The sequence below is a fragment of the Arvicola amphibius genome, chromosome 10 (assembly GCF_903992535.2).
Source record: "Arvicola amphibius chromosome 10, mArvAmp1.2, whole genome shotgun sequence".
Taxonomy (NCBI): Eukaryota; Metazoa; Chordata; class Mammalia; order Rodentia; family Cricetidae; genus Arvicola; species Arvicola amphibius.
The window spans coordinates 63,913,971-63,933,493 of NC_052056.1; positions in this window are offsets into that span (position 1 = coordinate 63,913,971).

Below are 19,523 nucleotides of genomic sequence, written 5' to 3' on the forward strand. Positions count from 1 at the left end.
ACTGCGGAGGCTCACAGAACCCTACTTTTTGACCAATGCCTGGGGATTCTGTGTTTGCCCTTTCTCTTGCGGCTTAGATGGTGTTCTGAAGGAAGGGGGGCATCCGGAGGAGGGCCTTCACGGTATGAAGCCACAACTGCACCGGGTGTGGAACAAGACAGTGTCCCTAGAAAGCCCTCTGCCAGATACCTGCGTGGGTATGGCTGCCATCTATAGACTCCCGTGGGACAGCCTTTAAGAGAAGCAATAGACAGAAGTAAAATGCTGTAGAGAATATCCAGAGGAATTAGTCATACGTGAAGCTGTTATGGTAAAGTAACTGATGGAGAGGATCTGTGCTTTGCACCTCAGAAAAATATGGCTAAGGTGAATATGCTGAGTCATGGGGCTGGGGAGGACGGGAGTCCCCATAGCCTTTAAGGCACAGATGCTGGGGCCTGAGGTCTTTATTCTGAGGGCACGCAGGGTGTGTACAAGGGCAAGGAAGAAATGTTAAGCCCCCACACAAGACCCTTAGACATCCTGCTTTGTAAAGGACTCCAGATACCACAGTGGGTTCCTACTGGGGGAAAGACACCTGGGTGCTCTTTAGAAAGGTGACCCTGACAAGTGTCCAGAGTGGACTGCAGGACTTGGAGACAGACCGCTGAAGGGGATCAGACCAGTAGGGGACGGCTCCTAAGTGATGCATGTAGGTCGACATGCTACCTGCTTGGCCCCAGGTCACCTGGCCACTAACCCACACCCTGCTGACCTGAGTTTGTCCTGGGTTTAGTGTCCTGTCATCTCACAGAGTTCTGACCATTCATTCTACTTTCTAAGTTTTTTTTTTTTTGCCTCCCAGGACGCCCCCCTCACCCCCAGTTTGCAGACAAACCTTTACCCCCAGGCAGACTTGCCTTATTCACCACTTGTTCTCTTGCCCTTTGGGGTGGTGTCGTGTGTGTGTGTGTGTGTGTGTGTGTGTGTGTGTGTCCATGCTGGAGAGTGGGCTATGCCCCATCTTGTTCTGAAGAAATGATAAACAATGCCTTCTTTGTTGTCCTGCAACCTGGACCAATGGGGTGGTATCTTCTTTCCTATTCTAAGCAGATAGGAGAGCAGTGAGAACAGAAAATTGCCGGTTGTCCTGTGTTTTGGAAATCCTCTTGGTGAAAGGGGACGAACCTATGGAGTTGTCCTCCTTTCTGCTGTGACCTCACCAAACTTCACAAGCTTCTCAAAAAAGCTCCTACTAAGTCTCTGACTTAAAAAAAAAAAAAAAAAAAAAAAAAACCCTCAACAACAAAACCACAAATACATTGTCCCAGAATCTCCTGGGAATCAGAGCTTCCTGGGAGAGCATTTTAACCCTATGCAGGTTCCCACCCAGACCCTTTGGAGTCAGTGCCTCCTGCAGAAAGGTCTGTAGTGACTTTGGCTGCTGTGTGCTCTTGAGCCCTAATGCGCTGGCCTGGCATGCAATTGTATTTTCTAATAGTTCTTGTCTGTTCTGTTGCCTCTGAGGCGCCTGACAGGTACGTGGAGGATGAACAAGTCAGCGTCTCCCAGTGGAGCCTGTCAGCAGTCAATCACAGTTCCTTTATTGTCACTTTAGGAGTATTTCTCTGGTACAATAAGCGAGTGACTTCACTCACACACTTAGAGGAACGGAAGGCCCACGTCACCAAAAATTATGTATATATTTGTGCCTGTGCACTGCCCTCTCCCAAAGTCATGAAGGCCCTGACTCTTAACTCTGCTAAGTGTCAAGAACAAGGGCTCCTTTGCAATGATAAACTCATGGATGAGTCAGTGAAGGTATGTCAAATCGGTGCTGTCCACCCTCCCACGGAGGCCGCGAACTCAAAATCCCAAAAGATTTCTTTGAACTTGAAAGGTTCCTAGAAACGTTTTTTTCCCCCCGTCATACTCTTCCCTACTCCCAAAGCAGGAGGAACACAGAGTGCAGTGTGTCGAGCAGAGGTCTTTTTGCTCCCGGTGTGATGGCCAGAAAGCAGAGTCCTGCATACTGCATGCTTCATGTCCAGTAATCACAACCAGGGGCTGCTCCAATTCCTGCCTGTGCAACCCATCACCCATGAGCGCTGACTTCTCTCACCTGTTTGCTTTTAAAGCATAAAACAAATGTCAGCAGCCTAGGAGAGACGCCCCCCCCTTTCCCCCTAGGTTTTGGGAATGTTCTGTGGGTTTGTTTTAGAGCTAGGGAAAGGGGGTTGGTATTTTGCCTGAGGACTCAAAGGGTTTTTTTTCTTCCCTTTTTCCTTCGCATGACTGACTTTCTCACACTCGGATTCCCCGCAGCCTGCCAGAGACTGGGTTCCTGCCTTGCCAGGAGCCATCCTGCTAGGGCTATTGAAAGAGCTTTAAGTAAGTACACACGGGGCGGGGCTCTCTCCTCCCCTCGTACCTGCCCTGCACCTGTACTGGGAGCAGCCACACACATATCACCTGATCAGAGCCCTTTCAGACTCCGTGAGAAAAATGAAGCCCAAGAGGGAAGAGACTTGTTTGCCTTTCCCCCCAGGGCGGCAGCCAGTTCCTTGCAGCTGGGAGTGTGTCCAGAGACACTGTCGACATTCCAGGCATCCTGTGCCTGCATGTTTGTCTGTAGGTGCCTCCTGGCGACACCACACCGGGGCTGGAAGGAAGCCGGAGATTACTTTCTCTGTGGCCACTTTTCTGCTTTGGCCTCAGGTGTTTGGCTGGCTGGTGACATCAGGATCCTTTCCGGGAATCATCATCACTGTCTTCTCAGAAAAGAGTCTTCGAGCTCATCACAGAAGTCCCAAGCAGAACTTCTCATAACCTGGGCAGTCCCTGAAAAGGAATTTGAATCTGTTCCTTTATATGCCCCTGTCTGTCTAGCAGGTGTCTAGTAAATATTTCCCAGATGAACTGTCTCACCCAAGAAGGGTCCACGGCTTTCGTCTGTTCCAAAGATTCTGTGGCCAGAAAGGTTTAGGCAACCTGTGTCTCCTAGTGGGTACCCTAACCTCCAGAGAGGGAAGGGACTAACTAGAGGATGGACAGCTGTGGAAGACTTGGGGTGGGGTGGGGTGAAGAGCCATCGCCCAGGCTCTTCCCAAGGCCTCAGTGCTGTGATCCTCACCTTGCTTTAGGGTAGGATTTACCAAGTTCCAGTCAGCAGCTAAAGCCTGCATTTTAAAGTAGGGACATTAATAATAACAAGTTTTAATTTCTTGCAACTTTGTCTTCTTCAGCGGCTCCCTGCCCAGGGTTTAGATGGAGAAAGGGGAAAGAGGGTTCGGGAATGCTTGGAACAAACGTTTGGTTGCCATGCAAAGGCATTGGAAACAACTGCAAGGCTGCATTCCATCTTTGATAAAAATAAGTTGCCACTTCTGAACAAAACGCCTGCTTGATGCTTGGCCAAGCCCAGCCGGTACTAGGAGAAGTCGGGGGGGGGGGGAGGGAGGGCGGGGTGGAAAACAGGCTTTCAACATTGGCTAATAGCCTGTAATGCTCCCCCCCCACCCCCACCCCTGAACACTCACTGGAGCCAGTGAGACCAAGGGAATGTGCACTTCCCTAATGGGCTCTGAAGGAGGATGGCTGCCAAGAAGGCCCTTCTCGGCAGGGTGGGGGTGGGGTGCCTATGGTCTGCTAAACTCTCCCACTTAGCTGGGCCACAGTGGTATGGGGGAGGCCCTAAATGTGTTTATAGCCAATAGCCTGGCCTCAGAGTCAAGCCTCTGTGAGGTAAACCTGCAAGTTCAGGGGTGAGGAGGGCATTCCCAGACACCATGGGATGCTACCTCAGGACACAGGACATGAAAGGCTCCAGCTGGGCTAATGGCTGAGGCAGCATGTAAGGACAGGCCCAAGGCTTAAGAATGAGGGGGTGAGGCTGGAGCCCTAAAATCCCAGGGTGTGCAATTATTTGGCTTGCAAATAAGCCACTCAAATGGTGACATCAGACCAAATCTCTCTAAAAATCGAAACCGAAATAAATATAGCTGCCCAGAAAAATCAATTGAGTAAAATTCAAGACTGAAAATGATGTATGCGAGGCCTGGTGGTGTAGGTCTGTGAATCCCCCTGGGGCTAACGATGACAAAGTCAAGACCTGCCTGAGCTACAGAGTTCAAGGCCAGCCTTAGCAACTCGGCGAGATCCCGTCTCAGAAAGTCGAGGGCTGGGGATAATAGCTTGGTGTTACCAGGTCTTACCTAGCATACATGAGGCCCTGTGTTCTGTTCCCAGTACCACATCAGTGTGTGTGTGTGTGTGTGTGTGTGTGTGTGTGTGTGTGAAGTGGATGAATATATACAATATGCTTTCACTCTCCTCCTCTCCCTGTAGGAGCCAGCCATGAGAAACAGAGCACCCAAAGGAAGTTCTTTACTTCCAGCCATTATCACCTGCCAGAGTAGGACTCAGCCATCGATAAGTTTAATGGAGGCCTGAGTCTCAGTAGTTTTCCCTGAAGCAATACCTGGTTGCAGGAAGAACCACAAACTGAGATTACCCTGAGCACCATCTAAAAACAGACCCTCCAAAGGAAATGCCTAATGTTCCAACCATGGTAGATAGGATCACCTGCCAGCACACACTCACCAGGACGCCCCTAGGCAAATGTCAGCCAATCAGGGGTCCTAAACCTTAGAAATTCCTCACCCCCACCTTTACTACTATAAATTCCCAATTCTAACTGAACTCAGGGCTCTCCCATTACTCCACTATGTTGGACACATGGAGTGACCGGGTTTGCAAACTTGCATAAAATAAAGGCTCTTTGCTTTTGCATACGGGACTCCGTCTCCTTGTTGGTTTTGGGGGACTTCGTGGATCTGCGCATAACACTCTCCTCCACCCTCCAGTTATCTCAGATTACAGGAAGGCATGGGCTGGGAGCAACAGTGGAGATTCTTCCCCCATGTAGTGGAGAGGAAACTGAGACCTGGAGGAAAAGCCTTGCACAAATGTGCTTGCTTCCCTGGAGAGGGAGTAGCAAAACTTAGGCCAGGCTCAGGCACTCCTCCTACCCATCTGGATTCTCCCCACTGTCTCACACTATTATCCCAAGGATGGACTTTCCAATTGAGGAAGAAGAGGCCCTGCGGGTGAGTATCCTGGGTAGCCTGGAGTGTGGCTCCTTTAACAAGCATTTCTCTGAGTTTCTTGTAGTGTGACTTGCCCAGATTTGCTCACCGTCCTGTAGTCTCTGGAAGGGAAAGAATCCTAACTTCCCAGTTCCAAGAGACAGGAAAGCTTTGTAGGGGCCACCAGAACAGGCAGCCTGCTCCCTCCCAATCATGGAAGCTAAACCAAGCCACATGCCCTTCTCTCTTATGGCTAATCTGTTTTGCTCCAAAAGGAAAACTAGGAGAGAGACTAGATATGTCTCCTGACTCCTCGGCTGCTAACTTTTCATCTCAGGAGCAGAAAACCTGAGATGCCATGAAGGGGTTAGAACACAGGCATCTCGCTTGAACTTTAGGCCAATATCACATCTATCAGAGGGACTAGCAAGACAAATAACGAGTTTCCCAACTGATTGAAAGACATGCTTGTGTGTGAAGTATATGATTTCCTTTGGGATGTTGAGCTTAGAGAACAGCCCAGGAAGCTGCCATAGGTTTCTTCTACTGTCTTCCTCAGAAGACCTCTGAAAGTGACCTCAGCTTTGTCATTGAGGTCCCTTGAAGAATTCTGGAACTTGCGCCCTTTCTCAGTGGTTAATCATTCTGTTCTGTGTGGTGTGTACAATTATAGGCCTAGATCAAATCTCATAGAATGGAAAAGGTTTTTCACAGTGACAGGGAGTGGGGACAGAGACTGTACCCTGCTCTGGGGTTAGTCTTAGGGTAAGAAGTCCCAGAAAGAAGGTGGGTGGCTCCGAACAAAGGGAGAGGCAGAGCCAAACTTTAATCTCTGTCGTCCCTCCACTTCTGTGGGCATGGTGGAGTCTAGTTTGAACCTCTGTAGCCTTATTCAATATGTGGCCACTAGGTGAAGTGGGAACGGTTCTTCCTTTTGTGGGGCTGAACTGCTATAGGCCAGGCTTGGCTGCAATCCTAAAGGGCCCATGGAAAGTGAGCTCTCTGGAAACATGCTGGTGCCTGCCAGGCTGGCCTGATCTCACAGAAGGCCTCTTGATCAAGTATGTTGCTGGCTCCTGGAGGAGGTTGCCAGGCAATGTGTGTCTCATACAAATATCCAGGCAGGCCTTAAGCTCAATAGGCTCCCACAGTCGCACGGGGAGCAAATACTCCAGTTCAAGTGAGAACCTGGATGAGCTGCACCCTCCTTACCTGCTCTTGAAGTCTTGCCACTGGTCAGTCACAGACTCGGTGTCTGAGATGGTTTGTCACCTTGGTGAAAGGGTATTGTCCCCGCTGGCTTGCTGTGTGTCAAATAAATTGTGTTGACTGTCCTTGGATAATGCAGCGAGGGTTAGATTTTTCCATTTCCAATTAGTTGCTTAATTCTGCACAACAAGTGTTTTGGAGCTATGCAACACCTCCTTGACAGCTACTTCCACCTCTGTTCACTGTCCAAATGTTATTCATGGGTGTGGCATGGTGATGCTCCGGGTTTCTATTTCAAAAATGTCCCCTCTATGTCCTATATTTTCTTACCAGACATTTATTTTATTATTTATTTACTTAATTGCTTTTTGTGGTGCCAGTGATTGGACCCAAGACCTTCGTGCATGCTAGGCAAGCATTCTACTGTTGAGCTATATCCTAAGCCATAGCTCACTCTTCATTTCTCTCTGCTTTCCTTTCTTCCTTTGTTTCCCTTCTTTTTTTTGTGTGTGTTTTGAGAGAGGGTCTCTCTGTGTATCTCTGTTTGTCCTGGAACTCACTCTGTAGACCAGTCTGGCCTTAAAGTCACAGAGATTCACCTGCCTCTGCCTCCCTAGTGCCGGGATTGGAGGTGTGTGCCACTGCTGCTCGGTTTCTTCGTCTTTCTTGATTCTCTAATAAATTAGCTTTTTGAGAAGTACCTGCTGCAGGGTAGGCACCCTAGTCTCGGGATAGTGGACACTGGGTGAATTTGGACTTAAGGAGATGAGCTGTAGGAGTCCTCAGGTCGAGCATACTCTCCAAACTTTTAGCTGCTTAGTCAAAGGTTTACATTTGACCACACCTTTTTGATCACCTATGGGTAGCCAGCAAGCACCCTTTTGGCTTCTCCTTTTTAGGGGAATCTGTGTCTGTCCACGTTTTCCCAGGCCTATCTTTATTGATGGTTATTAAACACACACCACCACATGGCAATGTGCAAGTACAAAGCAATTCCCAGGGTAAGGTACGTGGGAAGAAGCGAGATACAACACTCCCAAACAATTCTCCTGTAATCGCCGCCTGCCATATCTATGTAAAGTTAATAAGTAAGATTTCAGCAGGCAGGTCCTATCATTGCCGAGCAGATAGAAAGGGTAAAAGTGCCAGCGGGTCGGCCACATGTCCTCCTGGGAGACTGGAAGAGAAAATGAGGAGGACACCTGGGACAGGTGAGCTCGGGTGGGTCCTCCCCCAGGCTGTGCACAAAGTCACAAATACCAGGGAAGTGAGGCCCTACTTCCTGCTTCTTCTGCATCCCTCCCCCCCAGCTTCTCTTTTCATGCCAGCTTCTCACAGAAGATTCTGTGGAGCCGAGGAGTCAATAGTAGTCATAGTCAGACACACTGGCTTAAGTGTGACTGAGACACACCAAACACCTGTTTTTATAGAGCACCCCAACACACCTGTGGTTTTATGAGGGTGAGTGATAAAGGGGCTGTAAAGTCACAGGGGCAATGTCCTGCTATTTAAATAGAGCCTTCCTCAGGGAGTGGCAAGCGATCTCCAGCTGAGATTTGACGGACTTGATGATTACTTGCCTTAGGAATGTTGAGCGTAGAGCTCTGCAGGCACTCAGGAAAAGTGGGATCACAGAAGGGCTGCAAAGCAAACTTGGGAGCCAGACTGCTTGCGGTCAAGTTTCAGCTTATTCGCTTTCTAGCTGTGTGACATAGTAATTCAGACCCTCAGTTTTCTTACCTATTATATAAAGATAAATATAATATAAAATAAGCCGGGCAGTAGTGGCACACGCCTTTAATCCCAGCACTCAGAGGGAGGCAGATCTCTGAGTTCAAGTCCAGCCTGGTCTATAGAGTGAGTTCCAGGACAGCCAGGGCTACACAGAGAAACCCTGTCTCAAAGAAACAAAACAAAAAACAAAACCAAGCACACACAAACACACACACACACACAAAGCATATATGTGGATATATACTAATATATATATGATAGTTAAGATAACAAGCACAATGTACATGTTTAGATGCTTTTATTTTTCCTATAGGTTTATCTCTGGTAAGTAAATACTTTCATTCATATAAACATTTATGCTGGGCAGTGGTGGCACATGCCTTCAGTCCCAATAGAGGCAGGTAGATCTTTGGGTTTAAGGTCAGCCTGGTCTAGAGTGAGTTCTATAACAGCCAGGGCTTCACAGAGAAAACTATGCATTAAAAAACAAAAAGAACAAAAATCCAAGAGGGGAAAAGCATTCACAAGTTGATAATATTTTCAAAAAAAATGGAAAAGCCTTTAATGACTTGGTCCATGCATATATTTGTCAAACTGGAAACTTCAACATGGTTAAATGAACCACAGATCGGAGGCCAGGAGAAAGCTTTAAATATTCCCCGACTCTGCTTCCTTTCCCAGGGAGGAGGATCATATTAACCACGCACTTAGGTGCTGGCAGAAAGGTCACAGAGCTTGGTGCAGCCCTGACTGCATTGCAGTGAGCACCAGACTCACTGAAAGGAACCATCTGAATGGAACCAAGGATATCAGAAATGATATGGGCCTGGTCTGAGGGTACGGGATGCCCTTATCCCACCTTGCTAGGCTCAAGGGGACCCAGTACTCCAGAGGGATACTCAAACAAACAAACAAATAGGCACAGGCTCACTTTCATGTATAACATTGGTGGACAAGCTGAATATCCCAAACCCTTCTGGTTGGCTCTCCTTCTGTATAGGTGATTGTCTCATTTATGGCCTCGCTCAGGCACACTGAGCACGAGACACTGCTGTTGGTAGTCAGTCCATGAGACTGTCATAACCCGGCATACAGGACTGTCCTTGTTTCTGTGGCCTCCAACTGTATGTACTAAACTGTTCGTTCAGCCATCCAGATGTCTTCTGAGGGAAAGTGAGACATGACTCATGTTTGACACCTATAGGAAGTGATGGTGTTGCTGGAGGTGATGCCGTTCATCCAGCATCCATCAGGGAGCGAGCTCCAGTTATTTTGTTTATTTGCGATAGGGCCTCTTAAAGCCCAAACTGTCCTTGGTTCCAGATCCTGCTACTCTTCAAGTGGTAGGATTACAGGCACGTGACCCTCATGTCAAGCTCAAGCCCCGGTTTTTATCCAAGAGGATTTCATTCAGCACACGCAGGACATGTGAAAGGGACAGAAAGGCTCAACAGTGCTTTTGGCATGTTCCACTGGACTTATTTTTATCTTGGATAGAGTCCGTGTGTCCAGGACAGTCCCCTCACCTCTGGCCAGCTTGCTCCCTGGTGTGGCTACAGCGTAGTAATCCTAGCACGGACACTTGTGTCTACCAGCCCTGGCTGGGAAGGTCCATTTTCCTTCTGTGTGTGACTATTAAGAGGGCAGGTGCTACCTGCGAATCTCAGGACAATGTTCAATGGCTGAAGGAAGGAACCCTTTCCCAGCTGAATTATGTGCCCTGTGAGCCTTGAGCTCGACGGGTCCTGAATGGTTAAGAAAGCGCAATTATTTTCTGAACAGGTCAATGACCAAGTTTATGCTTTGTTGATTTCATTTAAAGAAAAAAAACAGATAAGAGAGACAGACGTGGAAATGGTTCCCTTGCTTGTGTATTTGTCTATGTACCTATTTAATGATTAATGCTAGCTGTGGGCTATTGTTTGATGTGACCTCGGCTGGTTTGAACAGGAGACTACTGATTCACTCTTTAGGCATTTAGGAATCACAGGTGTTTACCTTGAGACAATAAAAAGTAAGGGGGAGATACAATAACACCCACGTACGCCAAGGGCTTTGACTAAGAACTGGTGATAACATAGACTCTTAGGGGCTGAACCCCGTGTGAGGCCCGCTGCTTTCTTGCTCAGAGCGGTATTGTGTAGAATGATCCAGACTCGGGGTTTTGCGTGCTATAGATTTCCCCCTTCCACTCGTTGATAGATTTGGGGTAACTTTTCACCCCGTTCGCATGGCTTGGACATTCATCATCTCTTGCCAGTCCTCTGCAAGAGATCCTAGTCTCTTTCTTTTTTTTTCCTGTGTGTTCTGTGATTGCAAGTGTGTGCGTGTACGCCCAGAGGCCGACAGTCATTGTCGGTGGCTTTTTAACTATTACTCTCAGCCTTGTTTTTGTCTGAGACAGGGTCTGTCCCCGGGCCTGGAACACACCAATTCAGTTAGATTAGCTGCCCATTGAGCCTCTGGGTTCCTTCAATCTCTGCTTCCCAGAGCTGGGATTATAGTTACATGGGTGAGGGGGACCCCAACTCAGGTCCTCAAGCTTGCATAGTAGGCCCCTTACATACTGAGTCATCTCTCCTGGCTTCATGGGAATCTCTCGTCTTTATTCCAGGGAGGATCCAGGAAAAAAAGAAAAAGAAAAAAGAAAAAGAAAGTCAGTGTGGAGAGATGGAAGCCAGCCTAAAAGTGGGGCTGAAAAGGACACGTAATCCAGGAGAGCCTGATTCTAGACGAAGAGTCCAGACAGTAACTGACGGCACACACAACCCAGAGGAATTACGTGGATTTATACCGTGGGCTCTGGAAAGGCCACCTAGAAAAGGCATCCCATAAACACCTAGGGAGCAGTTTTCTGGAATAAGCAGGTACGGCTGTGCCTGCATGCTCTAAAACCCTCAGAAGGCACCCACGAACAAGCAAGGAGAGCGGGAATAGGAAGTTATGGTGGCCCAGGGTTTCACCATCTAAGCAAATAGTTCACATAGTGTGTCTCGACAGACATGCTTGGTTTCTGTTTTGTGTTTTCAGTGCTGGGAATAAAACCTAGCTAAGAACAGGCTCTACCACTTGGCCACATTTTAAAAATGCATATGAGTCTATTTTGGCTTATTATTGTAATTTTATAGCATATGAATGTTTTATCTGCGTATATGTCTATATGCCACTTGGGTGTCTGTTGCCCTCGGATCCCCTGGGGCTGGAGTTACAGACCGTTGTGAATTGGCATGTGGGTGTTGAGAATCGAACTCAGGTCCTCTGAAAGAGCAATCATTGTTTTTAACCGCTGAGCCATCTCTCTAGTATTCGGCCTTTTAAAGAATCTCTTTTGTCGCTTTAAGGTAGACAGATTTGGAGGCAATGAAGCCGCATAAGACGCGGTGACATTGGTCTGGGTCAGAGGGGTAGAAGGCCAGAACGGTAGGCAGAAAGAGACTGAACCAGGATGTACTAGGAAAGGAAAGTAACAACCGCTGGAAAGTCTCCCAGATGGCCAGATGTGTGTGCTCCATCCTCCTGGCTCATGGTGTGCGACGTAGGGAGGCTTGTTACTACTCCCAGCCTCAGCTCTATTGCCCTTCACCGAAGTCTGACAAAATCTACACACTTTACATAATATGCCACACAGATTCATAGTTCCTTTAATATAAAAGTCATATCTCTGCCTCTCCCTCTGCCCAACCCTTCAAGTAAAATGCCATTTCCAAGTTTCCTTCGTTTTGACACTTTGTACCCTGGACAGTAACAGACAGGGAGGAGAGACTGTGCAGCCTGTGATGGAAAGATGGATGGTTTCATTGAAAATAAATGCAGGTTTATAGACGGTTTTAATATACAAAAAACACGTATCATGAAAAACGGCCCTTTAGCCAGGCGGGGGTGACTCACACTTTTGGTCCCAGCACTCGGGAGGCAGAGGCAGGAGGATCTCCGAGTTTGAGGCCAGCCTGGTCTACAGATTGAATACACCCAGAAATAACACAGAGAAACCTTGTCTTGAAAACCAAAACAAAAAAAAAGAAAAGAAAAAGAAAAAGAATAAGAAAGAAGAAAGAAAAGAAAAGAAAAGAAAAGAAAAGAAAAGACAAGAAAAGAAAAATGGTCCTTCTGCCCTGGCCCTGAACCCCACTCTTCCTGTCCCTCATAGTTCATTCAGGGATTGTTAATGGGCTACTGTGGAAGGTAAACTGAGTCGCTGGGAAGGCCGGTTCCCAGCACCACACTTGCTCCCACACAGAACAGCCAGCTGTGGCATGGCTCCCTGCCTTTTCTGTTGCTGTCCTGGGCTCTGATCACATAGTGATACCAAGCCACATGAGTGGAGCTGGAATATTTGCTGTCACCCAACTTGGCTTGGGTCTGCGCTCTTGGAGAGAAACTTATCAGCGAGATTCCCCAGGTTGGCTGCCAATCTCCTCCCTCCCTCAGAGTCAGCTGGCTGCACAAAAGAGCACATCCCAAAGCTCCTTGGGACCTGCGGGCAGGTGGGAGAGCAGGTGTGGAGTAGGCCAGGGCTCAGGAAGATTTCAGGGGATCTTTGTCGTGCCTCCTGCTCCCCTGCACACCTGACAGCCTACAGCGCTCACCTGGAAGGCAGTACCCCCCTTCTCTATCTTTCCCGTGGGAATTCAGTGCAGCCACTGTAACCCCTGAACTCTGGGCCACTGCCAGCCACTCTCAAGCCTTTCTCTTGTGTGATCACAGTGACATGATGTCATTTTTATTGAGGCAAGATTAGATTTTTTTTTAACATTTCAGAGGAGTGTTTCACATGATCCCTGGTCCTTGTTTAAGAACACAGAACTGCCAATTTCAATTGGCTTCAGCTTTTATCACTAAATGAAAATATTCTCCCTGGTTCTGGAAGTCAGCGTAGGGGGTGGAAGAGGGCACCTAAACCACCACTCCCTCTGTGTCACCATCATGATTAAGAAGACATCAGGAAGCTGAAGACCTGCCCAATGACACATGGGCCGACAGGCCTAAGAATTCTTGTGCCATAGCCAGAGAGGGGCGCAACCTGGGGCCAGTCACAGTAGTCCCCAGATTGTCACAGAGGATGCTGGCCCGCTGGGACATGGGAAAACTAACTCAGAAACATTTTTGTGTTCTATTTTAAAAATTATTCTCCTGCCAGGCGGTGGTGGCACACACCTTTATTTCCAGCACTCGGGAGGCAGAGGCAGGAGGATCTCTGTGAGTTCGAGGCCAGCCTGGTCTACAAGAGCTAGTTCTAGGACAGCCAGAACTGTGTAGAGAAATCCTGTCTTGAAAAACCAAGCCAAGCCAAACCAAAACCAAACCAAAGCACTACATGGCATGGGGACCTCATAGTGGGAACATTGTTTATATTTTGTGGCCATTTAATAAGGGAGCCACCTCCTGATCACTAATAGCCTGACCTCCACAGCACCCTGAAGAGTGGGAGTATGTGTGTGAGCCATCGTTCTACAGGGCAGTTGGCATGTTGTAGGTGTGCAGCAGGGTTTGTTGAATGAATGTTGAGCAAGTCCCTAATTTATAGCTATTGAAACAGGAGCATAACCAAGTGATAGGTCCCAAGGCTGCTAGTCCTTAGCAGAGCCTCACCTTGAGCTCGGATGTCCTGAATACACATGTCATTGTCGTGACTTCCCAGGGGACCCCCCCCCTCTGGAGATTTGTCCGCTTGATTGGCAGGAAAGGGACTCCAGAGTCTATTTGCACTGCGACTCTATGGACTCCTCTGTGAGTTTCTGCAGAACCCTTTGCATGGGTGGGGTGCAGGCTGACTTCAGGTAGGACAAGACAGCTCACAAAGAGCTCCCTGCCTCCTTGGGAAGTTGTCCTGGGAGTGCTGCTGGGTGGACTAAGGACATTGATATTAGGTATGGAATTTTAAATGGCCCCTGTCGGGTGAAGACACCACTAGAGTTTCTTTCATTTTAGAATTCCACGCAAAAAGGAAAATACAAAAAAGAATTCTATGTACTTTCCCTTACTCCTGAACTTACTATCAACAACAATTATACAGATTTTTTTTAAAAAAAAAAAAAAAAAAAAAAAGAAGCAGCTAGGTGTGTTGGCACACACTTTTAGTTGAAGTTTTTGGGAGGCAGAAGCAGGTGGATCTCTGTGAGTTGAGACCAGCCTGACCTACAGAGTGAGACCCTGTCTTCAAAACCAAAGCAACAATAACAAAAGAGCTAAATGAAACGAACTGAAGAACCCACTCTCTATTCACACCTCGTGACTCTTGATTTTTTTTTTCTCCTCTGGGGAGAGAGACTGCAGTCTGGGAGTGGAGTCAGCTCCAGGCAGCTTAGAAGGCTTTGTTAGGGTAGCAAAGCCAGCTTCAGAGTGGAGGCAGCATCGCAAAAGTCCCTTCCTGACCTCCTGGGACTGGCAATGGAGGGGACGGAATTACAAGGCATGTTTAGGGCTTAGGATTGGATCTGAGCAGCACCTCCCTTTGTCAAGGTAGTGTTGGGGGAGAGTGGGTGCGGCAGGAAAGGGTAGTTGGTCTGGTTGCAAAGGGAAATCTGGGAGCATGAATACCCATCCATTTTTAAAAGTCATTCTTTTTTAAAAAAAATATTATGTGTATGGGTGCATATATATGTGTGTGCTGTGCCTGCGTTTGGTACCCAAGGAAGCTAGAAGATTGTGCCAGATTCCTTGATACTGGAGTTACAGATAGTTGTGAGATGCCATATAGGTGCTGGGAATTGAACCCTGTTCCTCTGGAAGACTTGCCACTGCTGAGCCATCTCTCCAACCCTGTGTAAAAAAATATCACAGTTTGTATATATGTGTATGTGTGCATGTGCGTGAGTCCATGCCACAGCTAATGTGTGGAGGGTGGAGGGAAACACACAAAAGTCAGTTCGCTCCTTTTTCTGTGTAGATAGAACTTGAGTTGTTAGGTTTGTCAACAAGGCCTGGGCACTAGAGAGATGGCTCCTCAGTTAAGAGCACTGACTACTCTTTCAGAGGACCCAGGTTCAATTCCCAGCACCCATGTGGCGGCTTACAACTGTCTAACTCCAGTTCCAGGGGATCTGGTACATTCACACCAATGCACATAAAATAAAGTCAAATGAATTATTAAAAATATATAAAAAATAAAAGGATTTTAAACTTTTTTAAAAGAAAAAATAGTCACCTAAAAAATGTGGCACCATTTTGCTGTGCCCTCGACACCCACCTTCTTTTCTGGGTCACTCCAAGAATATGTGTGGAAAGATTTAGAGAGGAAAAGAGAGGGGACCAGGGTTCTAAACCTGCTGGGCACATTCTCTCCCCATATGTGTCTCTGATAACGTAGACCCTGGCAGGGCTGGTAGGAACTGGTAGACAGTCAGCTTGACGGGCCTGGGAAATGCCTAGCATACTGTAGAGCACATCTTTTGGGTGTTTATTGCACATCTCTGAGGGTGTCTGTGATGTTTCTCCATGAGAGATGGCAAAGGTAGGAGGTGGGGCCTAGCCAGATGAATTATGGCCCTGAGGGTGTGGCCCTGGCCCAGTCCTGAACCCTTCCTCTCAGCTTCCGGCCCGCCACAGTATCATACCTTGCCTACCACAATAGGCCAAATCTTCTGAAACTGAGCCCAAGTAAATCTTTGCTCTTCTAAATTGTTTTCTCAGGTGTTTTGGTCACAGTGACTCAAAAGTGCCTAATACAGTAGTCTAGTGTTTCCCTTTTAACCACGCCTGGAGGAGTCGCCTCCTGGCCAGCGTGGGAGAGGGCCCGCAGGTGGTGCTGAAGGGAGCAGAAGCTGTTCTTGCAAGCCCTCTCACTTCCTAACACCCTCTTAGCGGATCGCACACTGCACATACCTTCACAGGCTTTTGGTGAGGGGGACCGAAACCGTGGCTTTGCACATGCTAGGCAAATGCCCGACCGCTGCATGTCCCAGCTCATGCCTTGCCGAGTTTTCATGTTGAGATTTAAAAATCCCCAGTTAAGAGGCTCTCAAACCAACCAACCGACAAAACCCCCCGACCAACCAAACAAACCATCAAAAAACCCTCTGCAGCTTGAGGGCTCTCCCTTCTGCTGTCTCGATCTTAGGGTATTGTGTCCTTTCCCGTGTCGCACACTGCTCCTTAATTACTAGGTTATTTGTTTTCCTTTCTTGCCGAGGCTTCTTGCATCATAAACTCATATATGAGAGTATGGGATACAGTACGACAGAGGCTTGGGACAGAGTAGCTGACTTCAAGATGCCCAGAAGGCATCTACATTCAGATAAAGAATTCCAAAATGACAGCGTCTTCTACTATTCTCCTTCCAGTAGCAGGGGTCTTGTCTGGCCGCACCTGTCCACAGCTGGTGTATCTAGGGTGCTTCTCGTGAATGTGTGCCTTGCTCCTCTCCTGGGAAGGCAGAATTAGCTTTGCTGATGGGAAAGGTTGATGGGAGCAACCTGGAGCCTCTAGGCATGCTGTTTGCTTTTGTTCTGATTATAGCTGTTGGGGTTGGATTTTGCCTCCTACAATGATCTTCATCCCTTACCCCCAGTACCTCAGAATGTGGCATTATTGGAAAACAGTCATTGCAGATGTAATTCGTTAGGGTAAAAATCCTAATGAAATAGAGTGGGCTCTTAAACAATATGATTGGTATCACGAAGCCAGTAGAAACCCATGCCCCAGGCGTGGAGGGTAAGAAGGGAGAAGGCGAAGGACTAGGAACCAGACAGGTTCCCTGATAGCCAGCCATCCTGGAAGCTCACCATCATTATCAGCTGTCATCTAGTCATAGGACAATGGAGGCAGAAGCTGGAGTCGTACATCTGCTGACCTCAGATTGCTGGTACCACCAGAGTGGAAGAGGCCATCTGGATTCTCCCCATGGGGTTCCCGTCAGCAGGCAGCCCTGCTGACACCTTGCTTTTGGACTTCCATCCAAAACTTTTGTGATATGGTTCCGTTATTTTAAGACAGTTTGGGCTGCTACACAACAGCTGTGACCAGCTACCCACCCCTAATGACTTAAGTGTTCTCTTAACCGTTATGAAATATTTAAAAGGAAATGTGTCTCCTTAGACTTTTTTTGGTGCAGTAATTACAGGGTCTTATCAAGATATTTCACATTTTTAATCATTAAATCGTTGAATGTTGATTCATATATGTGGTATACAACTGGAAGTAAAATAAGCATGTGACGAATTAGCCAGCTTCCGCTCCTCAGAAACAGAAAGAGATCGCCAACAACCCCCCCAATCATTTCTGTTGTTTGTTTTTGTGTTGGGGATTGAACTCTGGGTTATACTAGATATAGATACATGCTCTACCGTTGAGCTACACCTTCAGCATTCCCCTAACCCACTAACCTCTTAAATTTTGTGTGTGTGTGTGTGTGTGTGTGTGTGTGTGTGTGCGCGCGCGCGCGCGCGCGCGCTCACTGAGGCTAGAGAAACTTACCAGGTATTCTCTATCACTCAGTATTATTTCTTTTGAAGCAGGGTGTCCCTGAACCCGGAGTTTGCAAGATTTTTTTTTCTTGACTGTTTCCATCTCTTCCAGTTCTAATCCAGTGACTTCCACCTTCCTCAGTGTTGGGGTTACAGGCCTTGTATCAAGCATTGCTAAAAGGGTGCTGATGTCTGAGCTCCACATCCCATGAGTGAATAGCAAGCAAGCACTCTTCACTGCTGAGTCATCTCTTGAAGCCTCTCCCCCACTCTTGGCTGAGTCATCTCTCTGGTCCCCCAACAGTTCTTTCCCTGGTTTGATTGCTTGTTTGGGAGACAGACTCACAGTGCCTGGCCTGTGGGCCTGCTGTATAAATCAGGCTGGCCTTGAAACCTCCTCACGGGTGTCCTGTGTCTCAGCCTCCAAAGTGCCTGTATGCCACCACTCCTAGTTCCCACCAACCTTTTTGGTAGTAACGTGCCCTGATGGGGCACAACTTTGCAGCTGGATCTCCGTGAGCTCAACGCCAGCCTGGTCTACATAAAGAATTCAAGGTGAGCCAGGATTACATAGAGAGACCCTGTCTCACTAAAAACAAACCACCACCCCCAGCAACAAAAAAGTAAGTCTGATGAGAACTGTCTGCTTCCTTGGACATCTGTGGAGGGGGAGGAGGAGGAGTGGAGGTTGTCTTCTTCTTAGGAACAAGGCTTAACTGTTTGGGTTACATAGAACTCAGAATCCTCCTTTCCCTGCAGAAGTGGTGTCTACGGCTTCTGGACACCTTCCTCGTGTGCTGTCCGGGCCGCCCATTCTCCTGGGGGCAGGATTCTAACGCTAGCTCTCCTTGGGTGCCCTTGATCAAACCCAGGGTCTGCCAGCGGGGAAGCAGGTTGCTCTCCCTCCCTCCTCAGGGAGATTTAGGAATTTGGAGGAGCAGCCTTGTTTCTGGTTATTGAATAACTGGCGGGGCATCAGATGTCAGGGCTGAGAAAACAGAAGGACCTACCTGTCGTACCGCATGACCTCATAGCCCGGGCGGTTCTCAGGGTGTCAGCTTGCACTGTTTGTCAGAGCCTCTTTCATCACAAGCGCAGCTTACATCATGCCGTATTAAACACCCATCCTGCCCATTGTCACTCTGCTAACATCAGGGTTGGTGGCAGTTTAAGGTGCCGATTACGCCCTGGAGGGTGGGCGGGGAAACTTGCTCCTTTTCAGACTAGAGAAGGGAAAATGGGAACTGAGAATGAACAGGTCCCTCCCTGGATCTTCAGCCCAAGCCCTCCCTGGGGAGATCAAACCCACTGTCTGTCCCTGTCCCCTCAAGATCTTACCAGGCCACCTGCAGACAGGGATTGTGCCTTCAGAAGAGCAGCCACACTCAGAATGGCTTTGGACAACATCTCTTGTCCTTAGCCCATGCATGCCCAGAGGTACTTTCCATCCTGGGCCTTGAACCCCAAGGCAAAGATGTCAGATTCCCACAAAGGAAACTAGAAGGCATCTTGGTTAGCCGATCACTGTTTTCTCCAGTTAGAACTGGGTGGACTGGTGAGGATGGAAAGGGAAGTAAGGGTTCTGTGTGATCCCATGTCTCTTCATGGACATCTTCAGTGCTTTGCTCATTCGGCCTTGCCCTCAGAAGACAAAGTTTAACCGCTGCTGTGGACCACACATCTGGTCCCCACATCCTGAGGAAGAAGGGAACGAAGTCATTCATAGAAGCTGACTTGTGCACAGGAGAAATTTGTCTAGAACGATGCCACGAGAGGAGAGTCAAGGCAAGAAGAAAAATCACTTTGCAGCCTGGGAAGCAGATGGGGCCAGGAGAGCTATTTGCAAAGAACCAGTTTAGGTGCTTTACATTAGGATACCTGGGCAAAGTGACGAGGCCAGCCAGAGAGTGGGTAGTGGGTTTGCATAGTCCTACAGCCCAGAACAATGTCACAGCAGGGTCACTGTCTGCTTCTGAGCCCCCCTCCACCCACCGCCTTCAGATTATATCTTTGTGTGGTGTACTTTTAGTGTTTCAGAATCAAGAGAGAAGCCTGGTGTCTCTTTATTTAAGGATATTAATCCAACCATGAAGTCCTCCCTCAATTCTCACCA